The sequence below is a fragment of the Ixodes scapularis genome, unplaced genomic scaffold (assembly GCF_016920785.2).
Source record: "Ixodes scapularis isolate PalLabHiFi unplaced genomic scaffold, ASM1692078v2 PGA_scaffold2__306_contigs__length_199485367, whole genome shotgun sequence".
Classification (NCBI taxonomy): domain Eukaryota; kingdom Metazoa; phylum Arthropoda; class Arachnida; order Ixodida; family Ixodidae; genus Ixodes; species Ixodes scapularis.
The window spans coordinates 53,625,647-53,647,328 of record NW_024609857.1 but is presented as its reverse complement, the minus strand read 5'-3'; the positions used below and the strand labels follow the sequence as shown (position 1 = coordinate 53,647,328).

At 42.6% G+C, this 21,682-nt stretch overlaps 1 pseudogene; it reads left to right on the top strand.

Annotated features, from left to right (window-relative positions):
- The first annotated feature begins 2,600 nt into the window (after nucleotides 1–2,600).
- LOC121047770 overlaps nucleotides 2,601–21,682 on the top strand; it is an 84,076-nt pseudogene continuing 64,994 nt past the window's right edge.

Below are 21,682 nucleotides of genomic sequence, written 5' to 3'. Positions count from 1 at the left end.
CCCGTTAAATTTAATGAGTCAAGTTCCCCGCTAAATTTAATCGGAAAATTGACCTCGCGAGACCTCAACACCAATTCGGTTTCCCCGCTAAATTTACCAGCGAAACTGTGAATTCCCATAATGCAACGCGCGTGGATACGCCGACGGCGACGCCGCTCAACCCGCAAACGGGCGCCTAAGAGCTGCGCTTTAAAAATAACAGGGCGCTTTGCATAAAGGCAGACACTTTATGTATAAAGGCATAAGAAAGAACAGCAACACGTAGTTTCTACCGAATAGTTCATGCCACCTTTCGACATGACCTATTGTAGATATTTCCAAGTTTATACTACAAGAGCTTCACTGACCGAGACAACAGGCTCCAGTGTGTCCAAATTCGCCTTAAAACTACGAAAGCTCAAAATTTTCCCCAATGTGGATGTTTTAGCTTACTTCCTGAATCCCAACAACCTAGGTTCCACCTCTCACTCTAGTTGTTATAGTTACTAGGATAAAACGCGCAGGTGGAGAGGGATTATTTTTGTTCATGATGATAATTTGCAATAAATTCAGTGAAGATTTTAAAGACGTTACAGGTAAAACTGCAATTTTTGTGTATTCTTTCGATTATACACTAGCCAAACGACTTGGGTTTGAGTTTTCGGTTTGGCAGACCCAAGGCTGTCCAAACTGCTCATCTCACCATGGCTTCCGTTTTTAGAATATTGCGCACGGGGGCATATAGAAAGCCGACACCTGTGCCTGCGGAGGGGCACATCGAATCAAAATGGCTGAGGCTCCGCAGGTATACCTTCGTACAGCACAGTATGGAACTCAAGTCCGTTTGGGGCTGCAGCAGATGCTCAACGGTGGTACAGATCAGAGCAGTTCCGTCACCTTTCTGAGAGCAACGAGTGCGGTCGACGCAAGGACCATATTTCTTCCTCGCGATCTTATTTCTCGACGTCTTCCTATCGACGTTTTCCAAGCACTTTCGCAGCTTTCGTGGCCAACTCATCACTGTTTTGAGCTTCATTGGTCTCAGGCGTCATTCTTGATTTTCGTAGTCACCTTACCTGCCTATTGATTCCCAATAATGTTTCGTCAGTCTTCAGCGATGTTGCAAGTAGAGCGTCCTTCTCGCGTTCGGTGAAATTCGGGGCCCCCCAATGGCTTCTTCAACTCGAATTGTGAGCACAAAGACTACGGCCATCCTACACATATTCTGCTGTCATCCGATATTAAACACACAATTACATAGGTAAAAATATTTTGTGTTAACTTAAATATGTGACTCTTCTTTTTGAAAGGTCAGCGTAAGAATGATTGAATTTGGAGACTTTTCATTCGTTACTCACCGAAGAAACACAGCGAAAGGCAGCCGCCAGCACCGACTACTTTGGCGGAGAGTTTGTTTACATCACGTGATTCCTTTCCGTCAATCGTATTCGTCCCTCTGGGCGTTTCCTAGTTCGCTTTGTCTGTCCCTACATTTTCTACGCAAATCCAGCGTTTAGCTACGGGCGCCTCTGTAAACCCCAGTCTTTGATTAGTCAAAAGTCATAAATATGACGTCACTTCAAGTTCAGAAGGCCTGGAACCTCTTTCACCCTTTACCCTCCTCTCGAATTATCACGAATAGCTGCCTGATTGTTTGATAGGCGGTTGCTTTTACTATAGTCACTAAAAATTTGAAACACGCAAGGTGTGGCTCATGTTTACGCTTTGTGCTTCATGGTTACTTCTTCGGCGTTCATGTCAAATAAGCCTGAATCTCACCGGCTGTGGAGCGGTATTAGAGTGTTCGGGACTCAATAGAACCGACCCTATGTTTCTGAAAACGCTAACGACAGTGTTTTTTTTTTTCTTGTTTTTGTTTTGTGTGTGTGTGGACGAGTAGCGCTTTTTTGTACGAAAGGTGGCGTCGTGCACTATTGGGGTGAAAATATCTGGTTCGGCCATTTTGTCTCGCGGGGTGTGGCAGTAAGGACTAGCACATTCAAAACGCCCAGCGAAATTCAAATTCCAAACTTACATACTTCAAATTCGGCAAGCAAGCGTATACGTTTAACCACAAGTTTTGTCTATTTTTTTAGACCTCAATTTTCAGGTAGTGAAATAATTAAAAGTAAAGCAAACTCGAAAGTCGTGTATTTTCTATGTTCGATATACCAACCGGTTTGGTCGTCTGCACACAAGTTTATGAGCTCGCTCCCCAAAGGCTTACTAAACGCAAAAACGTTTAAAAAAAACTAAGAAAAACAATAGTCGAGGCTTGCCACGAGCGAGATAATCGCGATAATTATGACTTTTCAAAATTATATCTGAACAATTACCACCCGCTGCGAGCAAGCTCACAAACCAGTGTGGAGAACGACGAAGATCCGGTAGAGGGCTCAGAAAATGCACGGCCGCCATCTTTGCTCTATTTTTAATATTTTACCACCTCTGACTTGAGCTAAATAAAAACAGACATAAAACTTCTTGCGAAACTGCGTACGCGTGCTCAATTTCAGGTATGTACATAAATTGGGAATTCTAAATTTGCAAGACACGCCAAATATGTTAGTTCTTATGGCCACTACCCGTACTTATGACGCGAGCCTATGCCAAAAGTACTAATGATATATTGTTTTTTGTTCTTTCTACATTGTTACAACAGGGTCTATCGATGGGCGAACGAATTGGATACGACCCTGGTGACGAGGTTATCTTCGATATCGGGCATCGAGACGCTTCGAAATGTAAGTATTCCCTTTTCGCTCATTTTCATTCTTCCATTCTTTCTCGTCTCCTCAATAGACGTTGAAATTTGCACCCGAATCGCTCGTTATTTTCTTGTAAAATACGACTACGTTTGTTATTTCTACCTAAAAATAACATCAAGTTTTTTTTTTTTGAAACTGTAAGATGAACTTCGTAAACTAAGCTAAAGTCTAGAAAAGAGTAAAACGCACTTTCTCAAGAAAATTCTTTAAGTTCGAATACCACTGTTTGCAATAAAATCGTGCTACCACAGTTCTTCTTTGTCGAATCTCGACGTAATAAAACGTAGTCAAACGCTACTACTTTGAGTCAGAGTGAGTGGGCATCTAACCCTGAACAAGTTCTCTGTATGCCTGAATGAAGTCTAAAACTTGAATATGGGGGTTTTACGCGCCAATACGAAAAAGGGAATCCGACACGCTCTGGGCAGCGGGGGACTGAGGATTAATTTCGCCCACCCGGGGTTCTATCGACGTGTAACTAAAATCTCAGTAACATGGCACCTCCTCTTCAAAAAGCCTCGGTCAAGTTGCAGACACCTTCAACGAGGTCTCTTTTTAAGCGAAAGTGTCTCGATTTTATTTCCGTTCAGAGTTACGAGAATGCAGAGAGTCTGAGTCTGGTGGAAGTGAACGGCACGGAGTTGCTGCTCAAGATGTCCTTAGAAATGGAGAAGAACTTGCAGCGAAAGAAAAACGCTCTCAAGGTGAGTGCATACGATTTACGCGCTATGGAATTTATGGGCCATTGTACCGGCACGCCAAGTATCAAAACACGTTATGTTTTGGTCGTGGACGAGGAAACATTCAATGGGAAACAAAGTGTTGTTTATTTTTTTTCTTTAACAAAGCAAAGTGTGAGAGAAATATTCTAGGTGAAACGGAATGACGTAGTTTAACAGTTTTCCAGCGCAGCTGATAGCAGAGATAATAACTTGTTCCTGTCTCATAGCTCGAAGTTCGCATTTAGAAACTACTAGACTTTTCGGTGTTCGCATCAGCAGGAGTCAGTTGTTTGTCAGTAGAATGGCTACAGAATTGCGATGATAACAAACATGAACATATTAAAATAAATAAATGAAAAATAAACACTGGCCATTGCGGGGTTAGTGCTCAAATCAGAACGCGCAATTCCAAGTGTTGTAAAACATTTTGTAGTCAATGTCAATGCGGTGAAGGTTCAAATAATTTCAAGAATCGACAGTATAATTGAACATGACATGGAATGTCACTGAACTGATTATTTCTGTGGACGAATGTTATAAAATTAATGATAAAATTACGCTGCGCTTATGACGACTCCAAGCTCGTGTTTATATTTTTTGCTTATTGTCCATAGCCCAACAATATTCTGATGCTGTAATTATTTTATTAAGCATCGACGGAGCTCTAAGGGTACGTTTGGGTTCAAGAGGTTGTTTTTTAACCTCAGAATGTATTTTCTTGCCACCTCGCAGAAGTCGCCGTAAAATCAAAATATTTAACTTCAGGGGCTCAGTATGCAAAATCTGTCTTGGGAAGAAGTGGCAGGGGAATGGTAATGGGCTTCTTTATAGTCCCACATCTTAATGTCGGCGCCCCAGCAGAGATATTAGGGAGGCCGTTATATTTTATTTTGGGGGAAGCGATACCTTTAAAGCGAACCCACAAAGCCATTCAGAACGAGGCGATGACTCACTCTCATCGATGTTTATTTGTGGCTTAAATATGCCAAATAGCTAACGCAAAACCGTACGGCTAATAGTCGACAGGAGTATAGCCCTTTGATAGCCAGCAAAATCAACCTCTTCCCAAACCTCCTCCCTTTTACCCCATACAGACTTTCACCTTTTTTTATAAAAAAACAACAACAAAACACACGAAAGTTGCTAGGACAAAAAAAAAAAAAGAAAAGCTATGATTAGGTATTTTTACGACAGGCCCTCTGCGGTACTACTTTCCCAGTAAGTGTCTATTTTGATAGAAAAGTTAAAACATTTGAAGCAGGCTCGAGAGGCTCTCACGCGCTTCGTCTTTAGTTAGCTTCATCATCTCCTGACCAATCATAAACAGAAAAGGCCCAGTGACCTGCGATTTCGACGCTGCTTGCTTGATCCCATTTCCTCGTAGTGCTAGCCGCGTCTGGATTTAAACTAAAACAAAGTATCCATAATAACCCTGAGACGAAGGAAAAATAAAAAAACGTACAGTACAACGAAGTATCTATTTTTTTTTTAGTACAACGAAGTCTCTATTTTTTTTTTTTTTTTTAGTACAACGAAGTCTCTATCGTCTCAGGGTTATTATGGATACCATTCACCAGCTCGCCTGTGTTTTTTACCTTGAAACAAAGTATATCTTTAGCGTCGAAAGCAATTTCCTAAGCGACCGGTGAACCCAACCTACTGAAACACTTTGCACTGAGTGGGACCATGTATTCTGTTCACATTTACACTGACAGAGTGGTTGAAGCTACGTACTCGCCGGACCCAGTTGCCACGTCCCTTTCATCGCCTGACCCCGCCCTCTGCTCTTGAGTGTGGGCAGGAGCGTGATCGCGTGGACAATGGCGTGGCCAATAGCCAGCACGTAGCTTCCACTGCATTATCAGCTTAGGGGCAAAGAGAGTATTGGTGACTCTGGCGAAACCGACGGTACCTAGCAGCTAGAACAGAAAGCTGTGGCGGCAGGTTCGCTCTCCAGCCTCCTCGAGCGAATCAGATATTTATAGCGGCTGACCGTCTAAAGACAAAGCCCCGGAAGTAGGCTCGAAAACACGTGATAAAGCTCTCCCATAGCCAAGCGCGTCGTTGCTCTCATCGTCCCTAATGTAGTCCCTTCAGCACTCGGCTATGCACGAGGGCATAGACTCGATTTAGTTCTCTCAACTAGATTAACGCAGCATACGTAGCGATTTTCGTAAAGATTAAAAGAAGCACGAAAATAAATTAGAGTCGCATTTGCGCATGAACCGAACGAGAAATTTTCGCGATGCACAAAAGCTGTGGGACCTTTGCGCTTACTGATTTCTCTCGTGAAACCGAGAGACAGTAACATGGCGTTTCCCACGAGAACTGCAGAGTTAATTTATAACGAGGTCCGCAAGTTTTATTCTTGAACGGATCCTGCACCGTATGTAAAAACCCAATTATAAGACCTCTAGAGTTATTTAAAATACACGGCATATAAATTGCTAATTAATTAGGTAACTAGGTAAGCCGCAGCTCTCCCGGCACTGCTCGACCTTTAAATTTGTATTTTTGTGACGCAGGATTTTCATTGAGTGATGCATGAAACGAATACAAATCATTTCATTAAAAGCAATATGAGCAAATCAGTTGATAGCATCGGGCTTGTATGATGCGTTATTCACGATAAGACGGTCACTTCATGATAGATAGTTCGATATGGTGCTGAAAAGAAATAACATATTCAAAACTGACTCCATCGAATTACATTAACGGTTTTGGAACCAAGAAAATTAAAAGTAACTGTACTTATTTATTTATTCATTTATTGATACTCTCAGTCCTTTAGATGTGTTTTACAGGGGCGTGTGAGTATAAAAACAAAACTAGGAAAGAAAAACAGTCATACGCACACAGTCGCGTGAGGTAAAATTGAAGTACGCCAGCACACAAAAAAGGGCTCAAATAAAGGCGAATTCAAGCCCAAATGGGCAATTAAAGTTCGATTTAATTCTTGACACCATACAGTCCATAACCTGGAACAAGCATACCTTTAATTGTTCCAGTTCAATTGTTTTCATACAAATATATTTATGTAAAAGTTCGTTTTCATTGTTTTATATATATATGTATATATATATTCAACGTTAGTTTCCATTTAATTATTTTTACATTCAAAGTTATTACAGGAGACAGATCTTATAAATACGAAGGATACATTGTAAATAAAAAATGGGCGTCACCGAAAGAAAATAAACCCCCATAAGAAAGGAAACGTAGGATTTCACATCACTTAAATGCATACAGGAGTCAATACTGTTTGTGTGCGTGCGTGTTCCGACAGTGGAAGGTTAGTCGGCATTAAAAAAAAAGCAAAAAAAAAAAAGCTCTCTAATACCTCCGTTATCTCTCTGCCATAAAGGGAAAATTCTCTCATTTCAAAACTGCTTCGAAAGTGTTTTGTACATAACACCTACGGGTAATGTTGCGATGAAAGCCAGGCGCTTTTGAGCTGCGCATTCAAACTCACTGCTTGTACATCATAGACACAATGTTTGCAGCGGACATGACGGGAAAACTATCTGCGGACAGGCCACAAGTACGCTCGGAGCAGTTTGCTTCGAACCCATGTCTAAGGACAGTCTTTCGTACGGTGTACAGCGAGTGCAACCGCGCGGCTTCGAGGTCACTTCTGAAGAACTTGTATTGGGGTTCAAATAAAACACAGACTACTCTGAGATGTTACAGATCGTCCAGTTCTGCTTAAAAATATAGACGTTTCTATTTGTATAGTGTTATTCTACGTACCAGGAAGAAAAAAACAGAAATGCGAGCTTATTATCATCGGTGTCTACTGAACACGTAACGCTGTTCCTCGACTTGTGTTGCGCGTTGTATCAACACGATCATGTCTTGGAAAATCGAGATGACCTGTATTTTAGAGCGCAGCTCTTAGGCGCCCGTTCCCGGCTTCAGCGGCGTCGCCGTCGCCGTCGCCGTCGGCGTAACCGCGAGTAACACTCGTAACCCTCGTAACCCTCGTGAGGGTTACGAGGGTTACTCTCACGAGGGTTATCCTCACGAGGATTACTAGGGTTACTAACCCTCGTAACCCTCACGAGGATTACGAGGGTTAGTTACCCTCGAAAGGGTTAACCTCACGAGGGTCACGAGAGTTATGAGAGTTACCCTCACGAGGGTTATGAGAGTTACCCTCACGAGGGTCACGAGAGTTATCCTCACGAGGGTTACTAGGGTTACCCTCACGAGTCACGATGGTTACCCAGGTCACGTGACCCCCTCCCAAGGTCACGTGACCCCCCCCCCCCCCGAGGTCACGCGACCCCCCTTGACGTCATCGCCACTGATGACGTCATCTGTGACGTCACGGATGACGTCATTGGCACCCGGATCGTCATCGTCATCATCGCTGATGACGTTATTAGTGACCTCACCGGCATCCGCATCGTCATCGTCATCATCACTGATGACGTCATCAGCATTGTCACGTGACCCCCGCCACCCGAGGTCACTTGACCCACCCCCCCCCCCCCCCCCCAGTGCCCTTCCCTCCTACTCCTCAAGAGCTGCGCTCTAACTCTGCGTTACAGGGAGTTGTAAACGGCTTTCATTTTTTTATTTCATTTTTTTTCGCCTTTCCTAAACGCAGCGCCTGGTGAAAAAAGCGGAGGAAGCTGTGGTCAAGCACAAATTTGTCGCCGATCTCACGGTAAGTGACGCTTCCGAGCCACGTCTCACAGGTCGTGAGAAAACATATGGTGTCTACGTTCATTTTAATTGTGCAGTGAATGACTATTGACCATTTAGCAGGAACGTTGTTCCGTTTCAACATATATATATATGCATCTTTTTTTCTTCTTTCTTTTTTTAACGCGCAAACTTTTATGTTTGTGACTGAATCTTACCTACATTTCGCTAAGAAATCGTTTCGCAGCAGATAAGCGGAAAGTGCGAGAAACAAAACAGAACTTTTGAATAGCATGTGACTATGAGAGTACCATTAAATCTTTTATTTTGTCAACACACCCAGACTACATGAACAAACGAATAATTTTTGTAAACATTTACAAATAAAAAATAAAAAAAAAAAACAGATTTTACAAAACTACTGAAGAAACGAGCTGGTTTGTTTACTTAACAGTGCACGGACGAACAAATAGGTCCTCTTTCATGTTTCGAAACGTCCAGGTCGTGTTACTGTTTATATCCAGGGTGTCTTTTTAAGCTTTACAGGTTTGTTTTAAAAAAGTTGTGAAAGCTACACTTATACGGTTTGTGCAGGTGAGTTATACTTCGGGTGGACATAAAATAGGAGGCTAATCGTAATTATCAGTTAGCTAATTAAGTGAAGTTTGTTAACTAACTTTTTTATTAATGAAAATAGACATATGGTTCCAAGTTGAAACTTGGTGAGCGTTATCGAAAACCGATAAATCAGTCATTTTCAGAATGTCTTTTAGCGCGTGAGAAGCGTAGTAGCGCACTAAAATTACCAGATGTGGAGCAGGTACAAGGCTAGCGCTTGCGGTAAGGCGCCCGCGACATTTTTTTTTTCGCTCTTATCTATGTACCTGTTTCACGAGTGGTAACTTTAGTGCACTACTACATTTCTCACGCACTGAAGGTCTTTCTGAAAATGACTGACTTAGTGGTTTTCGACAACGCTGAGTAAGTTGAAAATTGAAACCATGTGTCTATTTTCAGTAATTAAAAAGTTAGTTAACAAACTTTACTCAATTAGTCCAGTGATCGTTATGATAAGCCCCCTATACTATGTCCCCCTGGCCGTATAACTCACCTGAATAATCCGCATAGGCGTACATTTCACGACTTGTTTCAAGCAAATCTGTAAAGATTTAAAAAAAAAAATACCCTGTAGAGAAATATATAAAGTCCGAAGGTTGGGTCTAGAATAAAACATCTTTAGCGAGCGCGATTTGTGCTTCTGGACAAAGGCTGGGTGGCAATCGTCGATAAAATAGATGAAAGGATTTTACCTAGAATTAAAAAGTAACTAAATTGCAGAGTGAGATTCTATACAACTTATGCAAAACGCAATGTAGTCACTTAGATATGTGTAAACTGATATTTTGATCAGCCGTTGAATTTAGATGAGTAAACACAATTTGTAGATCGTACTAAGGCATGTAAAATTTTTTTTTTTTTTAATTTCTCATTAAGAAAGTTTTTAATATAACGCCTTTAACGTTTTTAATAGATAAGGTCCTTTGTGTACGTTAATAATTTATAGGCTGCCATCAATGACACGTCATTACTAAGCAGCGCCTGCTTTAAGCGTGCCTACTGCTTAAACAAGTGAGTTCTTCTTGGCAACAGTGGTCCACCAAAAACAGTACTCAATTGGTTACTCGAAGATTGTTTACTTCTTTTTCTTGTGGTTTGAGCCACTGCAATCAATACTCACCACATCCGCCCATAAAGAGGCTACAAAGCCCAATTTGAGCTGTGGGAAAAGATCGACTTTTTACGTGAATTCTAGAGGTTTTCTTTGTCGTTCAATCGCCCGCTTAGGGCATAACACCACGCCATGCGGCGCCGAAAGGTAGCGGCCTCCTTCATTCATCACGGCAGCTTTCGCTTCCCGGTATCGGCAGCGAAGCCGTATCGCTCGGCTGCAGAGCCACAGCGCCCGCTACGACGCTACAAAGAGCACGAAAGAGGAGGGACTCCCCCGGGGCTGATTGATGAAACCAGAAACGACGAGAGCTCAGAACCCACGACGAAATAAAAAGTGAAACGAAATTGAGAAGAAAAAAAAAAAAAAAAAGGTTAAAACTGGAACAACCCAAAACGTGACATACAAAAACCAGGAAACCAAAACAAGAAAAGGTTTGAGAGGGGAGCTAAATTACGGAAATGTAATAACTTTAGAAAAAAAAAAACGTTATGAATAATGGAGACAAAAAACAGGAGAATATAAAGCGGTGGCTGTCGGGCGGCATATGCGGTACTTCAAAAATTGCCGAGCGCGCGCCCGCCCGTGCGAAGCCAGCGCGGTGTGGGGGCAAATCGAGTGCATCTTGAGATTATCATTCAAAGGAGGTTACCGAGCTAAGATGCCATGCCCCCCGGGCACGGCGGCGATCGCTCATAGTTCCTCTTTTTGTCCGGGGGCTCTCGCTCGTTCGCTGTTTCTAGCTTTCTTCCGAGCCGTTTCCTGCACAAGAGTCAAAACTCGGCCTGCGATTATACATATTGTACGTAAGGTGGATAAATCGATGGGTACACTGATGCGAACGAGCATACTATATATATAATATATAGAGAGATATTACGTTTCAACCTTTCGCCTCTTTTGCCTACCTTCTGCACTTTTCGAAAACGATAAGAGAACGAATATTTTTTTGTTCGTATATGTAACTTATTTAAGGCGCAAAATTTTTAAAGGAAGAGTTGTTTTATTCACTTTCCGCGAAACTCGTTTTTGGAGCCGCCTTTCGACACACTGTTGCTTTAAACCTTCGCGTGGTCGGCTTGCTTTTGAAAAAGGTAGACGAGAGCTGAGCGGTTTTCAAAATCTTTCTCAGAATGGTAACCACTGTTTTCGCGTTACGATTTCTTTCTTTTTTTAGCTGATTTAGGTAGTTTTAACAGCACGTGTCAGCATCCTTTCCTAACCAAAAACTGTGAACAAAAGTTTAAAAAAATTTCGAAGCAAGAGTGATCGACGTTTTCAGGATTCGGAACAGACCACTCAGTGCATTTAACTTTGCACAGCCTTGCAATATGTCTATCTTCCGTACTTTGTGTTTCAATATAAAAAAAAAAAAATGTGCCGATAAATAATTGATCAGTGACGAAAATTCAAAATTGTGTTAGACTAAAAATAAGCTCCTCTGTCACTTCTTGAGATTAAAAACAAACACTTTGGGCCACGTCAAAAGCGATCAGAAACTTCACTTAGATGTCCCATCAGGCCTCGGTCGCGCTGCTAAGACATCATACGGGACAAGATGTTCGCCGTAGATTACCCTAGGACACACGCACACACACACACACACACATATGTGTGTGTGTGCGTGTGCGTGTGCGTGTGTGCGTGTGTGCGTGTATGTGTCTTGAACATGTTGCAGACAGTTTTTGTGTGACAAATCCAACAGGACCACATCATACAAGGAGGAAAGACGCATCAGGCAGTGTCATGAAGGTTCTCTTATGGTTGATATATTAGATTCGTGAGCGCTGCTTTAAAAACACTAGCAGGACTTCGGTGGGCTTCGTGGATTGTTCAGACGCGAGTATTCAGAAGCATGCACCCACGGGTGGTCCTGACCAACGCTGTGCGCGTGTTTTCCACGCAGCGGGAGGAACTGGGCACCGTCATGCTCAAGGACCTCACGGAAAGCGACGGCTCGCTTCGCTACAGCGACAAGTTCCACCGCTACGTGAACGAGTCCTACTCGGGGGCCCACGTCCCGCTGGAGATTTACGAAGAAGGTGCGTGCTCGCCGAGGCGTCCTGTGAGCAGAAGCTTCGACTGAAGTCAGTGAACGCGCTTCTTTTTAATAAACGTAGTTGGCAATTGCGGGAGAGTTTAGAAAGGTATCGTATTTTTCTTCGAAAGTTCTCAATAAGCTTTTTTATTATTATTACTGGTAAGTGCCTTTAAAAAGCAAGAAAAGAATACACACAACGTTTGTTTTGTTTTTATTTTATTCACATTTTGTACGGACCACCACTCTGGCGAAGCGGTCAAATGATCCCTTCATAACGTTCTCCGCCAGCAGAGAGCGCGATCCAGCACGTACTTTCACCGTGACTATACCTGTAGTCATTTCGCAAATGATCGGTGGGCTGGTGTCTCCTTTTTTTTTACATTTTGAATATCTAATGGGGGGGGGGGGGGGGAGGGAGTTTTCATGCACATTTCCTTTTTACACCATCTCACCAGCAGTTTTTCAACTCTTTATCTTGCTTTATTGGTTTTAAACGCTCTAAAACTTGTCTCGGATGCATAACCTCATCAGCAGCTTTGAAACGTTAGCACACAAAAATTCTCGTAGTGAACTGCATACTGAAACTTTACTTTTTTTGTCTTATAAAGTTTCTGCTATTAAATAAAAAAGAAAACGAACAACACAAGATGAATCTCCGGGCACAAAATAAACTATATTTTACAATTCGTGCGATGACATGCGTGTGTTTTATTGTGTGTTGTGTCGTGTATCTTGTTTGGACCCTGATCCCAATGTTGTCCCTGCAGACGCCGAGGTTCTGAACGGGCTCAAGTGGTCTCAGGCCTTGGACGAGGCCTTCCGACAGAATGCCGGGAAGGACCCGGATCTGCTGTGGCAATACTTCGGCAGCGAAGTGGGATACATGAGGATGTTTCCGGGTGAGTGCGCTGAGATACAGATTGCCTTACTTTTGCAGGACGTGCTCCTCCTTGCCCGGCTCCAAAAAGAATTCTGGGAAATGGCTGCTTAGAACCGAATCTAGCAAACGACCGAGGCAACGACTTCCCTTTCGCTTTCTTTCACTTTCTTTTCTATGCCAAGAATATTCCAGGGAATATCTGTATATAACTGATTGTAGAAGACAACGGAGACAACGGCTATTTCTATCGCTTTCTTTCTTTTTTTTCTCCAAAAGGCATTCTGCAAAATGACTGCATAGAATCGACCCTTACAAACAACGGAGGGCTTCCCTCTCCCTTTCTCTCGCTTTCTTAAGTTCAACACTTCTTAAACAGGGAGAACGTAGGGGTGAAATTTCTGCGTCACCTAAAAGAGTCAAACGTGGGGCAGTGATTGGACACGAGTGATGCGTCAGCTTACGACTTAGATTCGTGTCAAATCAGTGAGAACACGAGCTCCAGGCGAATTCCGACGCAGCAGTCATTCGCAATTTTCGGGAACAAGGAGGACCATACAAAATGTTCGCACAATTTCCTGTGCTACGGGCGCAGCCTCTGAGGGATTTTTGAGAGTGGTACGCTGACGCCTTAAAACTGAAAGCACTTGGGTTTCACAGCCCAAAAGTAAAGGAAAATGTTAGTCTGAGAGAAAGAGAGAGAGAGCTGCGAATAGAGTTTCTCGGATATGCTTCTCGGCATGGGGATTGATGGAACCGATATACAGATCAGGCACCAGCCAAGAGCTTGAATCAATGCTGACTGTTGGCCATGTTGCTACTGAATCTGAAAACATTGTCGCGCTTATGAGGAGATCGAACTACACGGGGCGCTATGTCCAGCTTGTTTTCTTTGGAGTTCTAAATAATTGGGGTTGTGTGGATATTTATACAGCGTGTCAGCCATTTCAAAGTTGTGACGAGTCACTCGCTGTAGGTGAGCAATTTAGACAGTGCAGTACAACCGCTTGTCTGGAACTTTAACGTGCACCACGCAGTGGTGATACACGACCTCACGCCGGTATGATGTTCATCCAGATCGGAACGGGCAGGGGTGGGGATTGAACCCAGGATCCCTGGGTTCTGCAGTGGCTGCGGTGCAGGCATTCTAACTACACTTGTTAATTTAAGCTGAACTTGATCATAATCCCTCGCTAGTAATCTCTACGACCGAATACGGATGGCCGTAATTTAGTAGGTCAATCAGCTGTTTACCTTTATGTAGAAAGGTTAATCTTTCGAAGAATCCGGAATCGGCAAACCGAGGAATGCTGCCATCGCATTTGATGTTACCGGAAGTGTTTGAAGTTGAGTACAAAGAAACAAAAATTGATATTTTGTGTTTTATTTCCCCTTCATCTGTTCTGGGCCTCAGGGCTCTATTAAGAAGCAACCTGATTCGTCGCGTAAATCAGGGGATGGTATATTCGAGCAGTATTTATGTAAACGTAGTTTCCAGCCATCATATGCGGAAAGCAAGTATGCCAAGAACGTAAGGCATATTTGGAGAATCAGAATGTAAAAGAGGATCACGCCACCCAAATTGCAACATAGAGAACGTTCAGAGACCGCCGGATGACGAGGCAGCCTAGCGCCCGTCGCGATTGGTTGAGGTCGGGGGAAAAAGCACGTGGGCTCATCTGGAGGGTAAACCAAACGCACAAGGTACTTAAAGAGAAGATGAACTTGCACGCTGCATTCGTATTCATATTTCTGAAGATTAGATTCGCAGTGGTAGAAGCCTCTACCAACAAAATTCCTACCTGAACCGCTATACATTTTAAATGGCGTGTAACAATATACAGTCAAAGATAACGCAGCAATTCGCTATGCGTCATGTTTCCTATTCCCATCTATAAAAATATATCACCCAGGCCCACGCACTCCTGGCGGCAATTTAATGTAATCGCACTGTTCGTGCATCATCACCGATGCAGCGACTCTTCGTGGGCACAAAACAATAAAAAAATAAATGAATTAATGAGTAAATTAATGAATATTACGATGATCGCGACAAAATATTTGAAGAAGCAAAAAGACCGAATATTCTGCTGAGGGTGCTCAGTCAACCTTGGCGTCTACGTGGAGCAGAGTGTAATTTGTGCCGCGTATCAAGGTGGAAGTTGAAACTTTTCGAATAGCGCACGCATCAATAGTCACCACAATCCTCTTTTGGCACCGGTACCTAAAAGAAGCCGTCGCTCTGATACGCGCTGTGGTATTCCTCTTCTTCGCTTCCACTTTCATGCATGCGGGAAAGAATATATATTCATTACGGAGTCGACTCTTGCCACTGTGGGGCGTTATAGTTCGACTATTAGCGCAGTCCAGCCAACGTATGCACCGACGCACATCTCCGACGTTTCCAGCGCTGCTTTGATGCAAAACACCGCGAGGTGTAGACCGACTGCCTCGGCGCTTAAGGCTCCATGAAGCTACGAAATCGCCAACACCGCAGACACGGGAAGAGTCGGATTACATGCGGCATGCGCTCTCTTTTTTATTTGTATAGGAACAGTTGATAGGTGATGTGCTATGACGATGACGATGATGATGATGATGATGTTGACAACGACAATGGCGATGACGACGACGACGAGGATGATGATGATGATGATGTCTGTGGCTATCCTCGCTTTGCCACACAGTGCACTCTGTGGCAAATCGCGAAGATTCGCGTTTATTACTCCGGACATGAGTTTTTCTTTTTTTTTTTTTTTAGTCCTGCTTTCTTGTTCTCGAAAGTGCCTGTTTTTGTCTCACCCCGAACGCGGGACGCTCAAACCTTCTTAGTCGAATTTTTAAGATAGTGAAAGTTTTTGCGCTTTTCCCCTAAAACACTGCGTCAAAAAAAAAAAAAAAAGAAAAAAAAGATTAGCGCTGCAGATTTGGAACTGGTCGTTCGGCTGCCGTGCTGAGACGTCTGGCTTTCTTTCTTCTCACAGAAGCTATCCAAGCTTGCTTCTTCCCATGAAACGCCTAAGCCGACAAAAATCTTTTAACAAAAAGACAAGAAGTGTTCTCGTTACCGTAAAAATACATCGTGGAGCCACACGCGGAAGGGCGCTGACATCTCGACAAACAAAGTGATCGACGATGCAGTTCTTTCTTCCGCTAGAGCCTAGAAACGGCGGGCACGCCTATTTACTTTCTGACCAGACAGGGAGCCCAAGCAATGCGCTCTTTTTTCACAAGTACAGCAGCATTTCTTTGTACTTGTGATTTTTATCCAGAGGTGTAACGCATCTTTTGTCAGGCATTCACGATACACTTCAGGTAATTTGAACGCCAGGAACAGACGCTTAATGTTCTCTTTCGGGATACTACTACCAAGGTGTTTATTAATGAGCACGTCACTTTTCGCTTAAAAATGAAAAGAGAGAGAAAAAACAATTAAAACAAAAGGGGGGGGGGGGAAGCAGGTGAGGACAAGATTAGAGCCTGAGGAACCCCAACAAGAAGGCAATCTTGTATTTATCAGGTTCAAAGACATCATCATCATCCTGTCTTTATTTATGGGCCCATGAACAACAATGATCTGTTAAAACAGCTGTCTCTAAAATCTGCAAAAAAAACATATCCAAAAATGTTTGTGTATATGTATAAAAACAGACGATTAAAACAGTGTAAGCATATCGTTCAGCTGCCTCATCAAATTATCATATTTGCAAAAAAATATCGTAATCTGTATTCCCAAAATTATTTCAATATGACTTATTTCTGGTTATAGGTGATAAAGTATGTTGATTATGAGGATAAAAGGTAAGAGCACGCCTATTTAAACGAGCAAGTACATTGAAGTTCACTGTGCACAAAAGATCAGAGTTGATAGCACCGTGAATAATTTTGTACAAAAAAGCAACATCACGTGACGGCCTTCTGTCGAGCAGAACTTTAAGATCTAGCTTGTCTAATGGACGTTTATAACTATAAAAATGTATTCGGCGAAAATGTGTCATAGACTATACGAACAAAACGTCGCTGAATAGATTCTATTCGAGCCGTATCAGATGCACTGCGCAAACTCCATTCTATGAAACCAAACTCGAGCCTACATCAGATAAGGGTTGAGAATGAACAAAGTATGCATGCAAAAAAAAAAAAAATGCATGCTAGATTGACAAAGTTTCGAGTTATGCGAAGGATTAAACCACACATTTCAACTGCAGAACAGAAAATGTTAGTGCCCTTGCAGCCAAAGGAAAAGGACTATCCCAAAACGCTCCAAGATGATGAATCATTGACACACAAGAAATAGTCTTCCTATCAAGTGCATACCGATGAAGAATTAGTTTTTATCTTTTTACAAAACGACAAAACATTAGCTATGTCTAGATTAATTAATAGAAAAAGTTGCCGAACACCAATCTAGTTTACGCGAGGCATCGCCCGGCAGACGCCTACAATCATCAAACGAGCGAATTCTGAGAGAAAAAAAAAGCCATCATCAAATAGGAAGACATTGGAGTTTATTGCACATGTGGAAATGCCGTTGATAAAAACAAGAAATAAAATAGGTCACAAATGCGAGCCCTGTGATACTCCTGATGGCGGGTAAAATGGGTTTGAGAAGCTATTTAAAACACGCACAACAAATGGGCGGTGATACCCCTGTTACACGGGCACACTTAATTGCGGTTAACTCAGCTTTAACTGCTGTTACATGGCAGCACAGATACCGCACTATACCCTCGGACAGCTATTTTAAAAGAAATGAAGAGGGCGCGTGCACTGCTTTGATGGGTGCTCAAGATGCTCAAGCGCACGTTCGCCCATAGCTCTGACTGCATCGAAGCAGAATGTTGTCGGCAAGTATTGTGCGCTAACTGTGGCTTACCCTTACTGCAGTTAAGTGTGCCCGTGTAACAAGGGTATAAGTCAGATAGCTATCAAACCACATTAGGATGATTGGTAAAAGCCCATTCAGTGAGAATTTATGTAAAAGCAAAGTATGATTCACTTTATCAAACGCCTTCGACAGATCAAGGTAAATAACATAAACTTGACAATTATTTAAACCACGAGGCACGGAATAATCTAGAAAGTTATACAGGTGTGTCTTTAAGGAAAGACCCTTAAGGCGTGAGGGGTACCTTGGCGTTTTCTTCACAGTGCCCGATTCACTGGGAATTTGTAAACACACCAAAAAACATCACTGAAGTAGTAACTCAAAGATTGGACCAAAATATGTTTTTTCGCGAAGTTATATAAAATTTATAATTTTGGTCCTCGCCGTGCTTTTCAAAGTGAAAATCTCTACGGGCAACAATGAAAAAATTACGACAGCGGAAGGCAGGGGTTAACTCTTTATACTGTAGACTCAGTTCCAAACTGATTACAAGCAGATTCATGGTCTCAATTGAAGGCTTTGGAAGCTCGCTCCAGTACCCGCGCAGCAGCACGAAACAAATGCTCGGCACAGTTTATTGTTTAGATTGCCTGCTCGACCTGCAAGCCTGCCTTCTCCTGACGTCACGGCACTGAAAAGCGCGTGTATGTATGAATGATGGTTTTGGTATCATTCTTCACTTGCCGATTTCTCAATAACTACTTTGAATTTCGTGATACAAAGTAGCATACCTAAAGGTGTAAAGACCGGTGATTTTGAAAAAAATAGTTAATTGGGGTAGCTCAAAATATCACCGAAGTACCCTTTTGAGGAAATCATGTTAATGGGAATTAATGCGCTGTTTGAGATAAAAAGACGCGTTTCATGCATTAGAAACTCGAATACAAATCTAAAAAAAAGAACGAAGAAAAGATACAGGACGATATTTATTCACGGAAGAAGTAGGCACGCAAGGTGTAGGCATAACAATGAACTCTTTCCACTGATGGTACATATATGTTCTAATATTAAAGCAAATGCGTTTAAATAACCTTTAACAATACAATTTAGAATGGAATCGCATCGAAATATTAATTTTGTCTTTACATTTTTTCGTAGCGTTTATTATGTTAGAAACAGTAACTTAGCTAGCCGTAAAAATACCTCAGTGTATATACTCATTAGAAGATCCCCAACCCTGAAACACATCTGAAGAAGAGGAACTACTGAAGTGCCTCGAAAATAAGTGAGCAACGTCTTTCGGATTGGGCAGCTACCGCAAATCATTTCTTAGGCAGATATACTGTACACTATGTATCGTGTGTCAACTGGGAAACTTCCAAAAATGCATGTGGTTTGCGTAACAGACTATAGTTCCACTACTCTTAAATGAACACGCTCGTCATGTATAAACAACTTTTTCACGAGTGCGCGATAAAAACTTAACCTAAATACTACGATTCCTATCCGTATCTTTTGTGTATTTCGTGACAGTGTTATTTTTTGCGCATTTAGAACAACAGATCTTTTGAATAACACGAAGAATACTTTTTTTTAAGTTTCCAAGAACGCTTTAGAATAAATTGATCAATTCCACCTTTTACTACAGGGGTAAATAATTCGGCCAGTGAATCAACAGAGCCACTTTTTAAAGTGGGTGACCAGTCAAACTATTTAAAAAAAAACTAAAAAAAGCATAGATAATCTCAAGTGCTGAACGCGTAATACACGCAGCATTGAAAAACTACTGGTTACAAGAAACCATAGAAAGGATGCTTGCACCCCGGTGTGACGCTCGACTTTCAAACCTCAATGATGATTATTTCCAGGGTACTAATCGTTTACCATTTTGTTAAAATACCTGAGACTGGGTGAAAAAATCTTTAAAGAATCAAAAGTAGAAGAGACAGGGAACAAACTCAGCAGACGACCTCAGACCCTTATTTCAAAAAAAAAAAAGAATTATAAGTTATGAATGTAAAATTACTCAACAAAAATTGGTTAGGCATCGTGAATTAGAAAAACGCATGTACGTTTTATGTCGATTGAGTGGGGGATTTTCTTTGTCCTTTTGTCTTGCCTTTTTCAGCGAACGTAATGCAACGACTCGTAAATCGTGCGTTTCCGATGGCCATGTCTCTCTTTCGTTGTCTGTTTCCAATCACGTGATTTGTCAAAACAATAGTTAAGTTTTTTTTAAGCTGCAGTATAAAAAATGCAGCAAGACTGATTCATCTTCGGCCCCGAGAAACAAAAACTACGCAAACCGCGGTAAAAACAAATGTCACGGTTTAAAGTCAGCAAATTGGAGGGAGGAGGGTAAACCATTATAAAAACTAACACTAGCATTTATGATTAGCTTGCTATCTTTTCCATAAACCTCCGATGTGTCAGTTTAGTTTTATTACTTTCTGAGAATGACAAGTTCTCTAACCATTAAATAGAAGGAATAAATGAAGCGTGTTAGGGTAGTTAGGAAAAGACAAAGAAAAAAAATAAAGCACACAAGGCAACAACAAAACTGGCATACACGGATCTTTCAACAGCAAAAACAGATTTATTGAGGTGAAACGCAATAGACCGATCTCATTCAACGCTCGGCGCATGCGTGACGCCGCCATAACTTTAATTCATAGGAGGCAAACACTAGTGCACTAGAGGGCTCTTGCCGGCTCGTGCTCTATTCACGCGCAGAGCTCCGGCGAGGTTGTCGCTCGTGCAGAAAGACTAAAGGCCTGTTCACACATACAACGGAGCGCTAAGTTAGCGCTACGTGAGCCCTCCAAGGAGCGCTCATGTGGCGCTTCCTGGCGCGTGACTTAGTTCTAATATAGCGCGCGATTATCGCTTATGTAGCGCTTTGTTAGCGCTTCAGTAGCGCTTTGTTAGCGCTTCAGTAGCGCCTTGTTAGCGCTTTTGTACCGCGGTAACTGCTGCGGATTAGTGCGTGCACTGCGGTTCCGATTCCTGTGGCTGGGTGCATCAGCAGCACTATGGCGGACATGTGGGACGCTGAAATAGTAACGCGACAAATGCTCTTACATACGCAATTAGTGCATATGTGTGTAGACGGCTTAACGACAAAAGGAGCCTTCTGGGCGCGCAAAATTTTTCGCCACCTAGATACCGACGGGTACCCGGCGAGCTTTGTTCCTAGGCTGAGGGACTGTGTCTCTTTAACTGTGTGTCCTTTGAAAACAGGGTCACACATATCGAATAGAAAGCGATGAGGTCGTACCCAATCAATTAGTCGCTCACAGTCTATGACTCTGGAACCCCTGCCCGACCTTTTGCTTGGAGAGCGGCTCTTTTACTTCCTCTTCTTTCAATGCCAAAGGAAAAAGTGAAAGCAGTTTACAACTCCCTGTAACGCCGAATTAGAGCGCAGCTCTTGAGGAGGAGGAGGGAAGGGTACTGAGGGTCACGTGTTCTTGGGATGGGGTTCACGTGACGTCAAAGGGGAGGGGGGTAACGTGACACCCCCCCCCCCCCCGAGGTCGCGTGACCTTGGTGGGGTCACATGACCTCAGGGTAGGGGGGTTCACGTGGGTGGTCACGTGACCTGGGGAATCACGTGACACCCCAGAGAAATTTTTCCGCTAGATTTAGCGGGGAAATTTTGCAGCTAAATTTAGCGGGGAAATGTTTCAGCTAGATTTCGCGGGGAAATTTTTCCGTTAGATTTAGCGGGGAAATTTTTCCGCTAGGTTTAGCGGGGAAATTTTTTTGTTAAATATAGCGGGGGAAAATTTTCCGCTAGATTTGGAGGGGAATTTTTTCCGCTAGATGAAGCGGGGAAATTTTTTCGCTAAATTTAGCGGTGAAAATGTTCCGCTAGATTTAGCGGGGAAATTTTCCCGCTATATTTAGCGGGGAAATTTTTTTCGCTAGCTTTAGCGGGGAATTTTTTCCGCTCAATTTAGCGGGGAAATTTTACCGCTAGATTTAGCAGGGAAATGTTTCCGCTAGATTTAGCGGGGAAAATTTTCCGCTAGATTTAGCGGGGGAATTTTTCCGCTAAATTTAGCGGGGAAAATTTTCCGCTAGAT